This window comes from Gavialis gangeticus, unplaced genomic scaffold (assembly GCF_001723915.1).
Source record: "Gavialis gangeticus isolate Ggan-Ray unplaced genomic scaffold, GavGan_comp1, whole genome shotgun sequence".
NCBI classification, from domain to species: domain Eukaryota; kingdom Metazoa; phylum Chordata; order Crocodylia; family Gavialidae; genus Gavialis; species Gavialis gangeticus.
In genome coordinates this window covers 56,385,049-56,389,295 of record NW_017728992.1, presented here as the reverse complement: position 1 = coordinate 56,389,295, position 4,247 = coordinate 56,385,049, and the positions used below count along the sequence as shown (strand labels likewise).

The 4,247-nt window shown below is 42.7% G+C and overlaps 1 long non-coding RNA gene across 1 annotated transcript in view; it reads left to right on the top strand.

Moving 5' to 3' along the window:
• Positions 1–809, top strand: part of LOC109301554 — a 3,619-nt gene extending 2,810 nt beyond the window's left edge. The window contains exon 2 of the long non-coding RNA XR_002098559.1: positions 498–809. This is a non-coding gene — a long non-coding RNA (uncharacterized LOC109301554). The remainder of the gene's footprint in view (positions 1–497) is intronic.
• The last annotated feature ends 3,438 nt before the right edge of the window (positions 810–4,247 follow it).

Below are 4,247 nucleotides of genomic sequence, written 5' to 3'. Positions count from 1 at the left end.
GGGGGGGTGGGTGGGGAGATTGTGTACTTGTACCCCCTCTTTGATTCCTAGGCCACCCAAATTTAAAAACAACTGCCTGGCAATAGTAGCAGCATTTCTAGCCAGGTAGCGCTGAGTGGGACAACTGACTTCATGGCTCATTGCAATCAACCTGATCTCTTTTAGATGCTTCATGCCACAGGTGCTAACAACCCTCTCTCCTTCTTGGTGGTCTTGATGTTCTGCTAATCAAGCTATGCTTCGTCCTATAACTCCACGGTCTGTTAGCTGCTCCTGGTCATGAAGCTCCTATTTCACAGCTCTGCAGATTGTTTTTGATTCATTCCGGTGGAGTTATGATTTGTTTCTTGCTTTGATCTTAAACTAACACAGCCCTAGGCTGCTAGCATATTAGTAAAGCATCTAGTTTATTTTTAACAGGAGAAAAATGTATGTTGTTTTATATGCGATGATGCACCTCACCATCTGCACCCCCGCTCCGCCTTTCAAAATCCTAGATCTGCCTACGGGTTCTGGTCCTGCACGTCCTTATGAACCATTGGGAAAGAGGAGAAGATAAAGAAAAGGAGCAGATACTTATTTAAAACTAGCAAACCTGGGCCAATGCTTGATGAATAAGACGTTGTATGCATACCAAGCTTGTGAGGCAAGCAGGAGTGTCAAGTGGTTACTGGAAATGCTAACTTGTAGGTCATTAAACAGAGAGTAGCTGTTGTTGCTGGGGCAACCTAAGTGGAACATCTCTTTCACCTTGTTTGATCTTAAATAAATAAATAAATAAATAAATAAAAACAGTGACATAATTATTACCATGTACGGTCTTCTTCAGGAATAGAAGTGAGGAAGAGCAAATTTGGAGCTGGGTAGTATATGGGATGGGTTGAAATACATGGATATTTCAGTCCAACATCAGTACCTAAACTTAACTGCTTTCACCAACTAGGGCTGAGTGGTCATCTGCGCTTACTAGGAACCTGGTGTGAAATGAGTCAGTGATTTCAGCCCACTTCCTGACAGACAGGCATTCAAAGCACAGACTACCTTGGCCTGAATGGACATGCCTGTAATATAACTGTTACATCTCTGTACAGACTGGTAAGGCAAGGCTGGATAGTATGTCCTGGAGTATTGTTCTTGTGCACTTCATCTTGTTTCGCTTTACGGCTATATAGACAGTTGCAATACGCTAGCAACTTTTGCAATCACTATAGCAATTGGGGAAAAATGAAGAAAGAGAAACTGAAGCCATGGGGCTTGGAGGAGCCTGACATGGCATCATGCTAAACTGCAGTGAGCCAGTGCTGTTGATGGCTCTTCTGATTGCATCTTCTCCACGAATTGTTCTGCTGCTATCCATCAAACTGCTGTGCTTTCCAGATTGCCATGAGGGGAGTCTATAGCAGACCTGACTTAAAATGAAGTGGCAAACATGACATTCACTTGTTGACTGGATTCTTCTACAGAACTTATTGATATTTTAGACAGGTGTCCTGTTCGCTTGTTGAACTTTCTCATAGATCCTTGACTAGCCTCACAGCTGGTATAATTGACATTGTTCCGTTAAAAGCCACACTGCCATACCACTACACATCAGGCACTACGCATCAGCTGATGATCTGACCTCAGTTACTGAATTTATTCTCCGTTTTGGTAATTCTGTGAAGTGCACCCAACAGCCCTCCCTTCCCTGCTCTCCTCAAATACATTCCTCTTTTTTTTTTTTTTGAAATATTGGGTAAAGAGCATGACAGAGAGAATAACACAATACATGAGAGCAGGCATGGTTTTTAAAAATTTTTTTTTTAAGAAACTGCATACAGGGACAAACAATAATTTAAATAGCATGCAGTTTCAGTATGTACAAAACCTAGGACATAGAGATCCAGTTTAATTTTTTTTCTAGTTATTTACATGTTTTCATACAGCCATAATCTGTTAAATTACAATACTGGAAGAGCACATGATTGACAGTCACCACATTCACTCCTATACAAAGACGAGCTATGTACATACACTTGGATATCAACTGGAAAATGCAACTGGCTCTGAAGTAATTGAGACGCATGGAAAAGCAGTTAATGTGCCCTTCACTTAATTTTTGTATTATCAGTCATCCTAAAGTGGAGCTGGGTGAGCACCTGAGGAAAAATTTTTCTGATTTCTGTGGCCCAAATTTTCACCGTTTTCTTCAGTGACTGTTTGTACAAAGTGGTTTTACTGGCAGGAATATTAAGAAGTCTCTCAGTTATATGTGAATATGAGTATTTTTTTATCCAAATGAAAGTATTTTCTGATCACATTGGAAGTGCTGTTTATACCATTTCAACCATTCAGTCTGCACACACAATGTGTGATCCATGCGGTCAGTGAAGGGAGAACAGCTGATGAGACAGTAAAGTGCATACGAGTAAAGTTAAGCCAAATCTTATTCATATAAGGGGTTTGTTTGAAAAGTTTTAAATATAAATTAGTACAAATTGAAGTCTATTATTATTAGTCACTATTTCGCCCCTCCCCTGGGAAATGCCCCCAGTATGTGTTGGCACTGTACGGGTGCAAGAGAGGCCATGGGCTCCACCCCAGAGCGTACACTCTAAAGCTTGCTCAAATAGAAAACGCGTACACAGGGAGAAGGGCTATAGCTGTGAAATACATTGTTATTTATGAATCCTCCACCAAGGTCTAGCCTCAACTATTTTTGCAAGGGTGGGGAGGAAGAGATGTTGCCTTTGCTTTAGCTCAGAAGTTTGTGTTGTGTTCTCAAAACATTTAGTGAGAAGCGTTACAGTTATTTTTAGTATCAATCAATGCTCTTGTTTCTTTCTGGAGCACAAGTTACATTACAACTTAGAAACGTTAAGAAGAGTGGGTTAGGATTCACTAGGTTATTACTGACAATTTTTCTTTTTCAACATTAGCATTTTTTTTCTCTTCTGCATACTTAGTGATCAATAATGCAGTGAAGCAAGTTTTGTCCTTACCAACTTACATTTATTTCTTTTTCAAGCAAGATACATTGCTCTTATTTTTCGATAGCCTTCTGTTGCAAATGAAGCTCACTGCTGATAACTGACTATTCCAAAGGGAAGGCAGCTGCTCGTTCCTTACCTCCACCTGGACTATTTTAGGAAAAGTGTACACGCCTCTCTTTTCCAAAAAAAAAGAATACCAAGTACTGCATGCACCACTGCAGTGGACTTGACTGCAGCATACTGTCTGATAGGGAACATGTCACAGTTCTGTGAAAAAGTGGTGAAAATCCCTGTCATTTTGCTCTGAAGTGCCCATTAATGTCATTGGGTGCTATACATGCAAAATAAGGGTGCAGTCTAGTCTTTTGTCATCAGTGACCTTTAATGCCTGTGAAATACCCAAAACATTATTAACAGTAAAAATACCAGCTCAGTAGCATAGATTACTTCATGATAAAGTGTTGCACACTTACTTAGGCTGGATTCCTCAGCAATATTTTGTACTCCACTCTGCTGGTATTTGTACTTCTACAGCAGGAGTGCTCAACTTCTGGCCCATTGGGCTTCCCACAAATTGGGAGGGGGGGTGGGCAGTGGCAATGAATACTGCCACCCCTCCCCACTGCCAGATTCCCCAGCCCTTGGTGGATCAGAGCTGGGGCACCTGCCACCACTGCACAACCCAGTTAGGGTTGTGCCACATCCTATTTCAAGTACATGGCTGGATCAGGGCTAGGCCATGCCCCTTTCCCCATGAGACTGGCTGTGGTGCCCCTCCACCCCCACATGGGGCCAGGTTGGGGCTAGGCGAAGCCCCCTTTACTGCATGACTGGGTCAGGGCCCCCCACCCCCACCTGGACGGGGCCCTGCTGCACTTGCCTTGGGCACTGCATCAGGAGGACCATGAGCTGGATCCAGCCTGCCCATCTGGCCCACCAAGGAAACAGGTTGAACAACACTGCTGTAGTGAAACATTAGCAGGTCCACTGACTACTATTTCAGATTAGCATGCTCATCTGCTTGGATGTCAATACTACCACAAACACACTCTTTCTACTGTTACCCAGAGCTGGGTCTAACACACCCTACACAGCTGTGGAGCAGGGCCAGCTCAGTCAGGATAGGTTCCCACTGGGGTTGGTACCTTGGGACACCAAGGGTAAAGTACAGTGCTAGAGTGGCATTTCCTGCATCTGGTTGTGCAGTGTGAATTGCTTAGTGTAGACAGATCTTTACAGCAAATACTGCTCAATGCTTTTTTTTTTTTTTTTTTT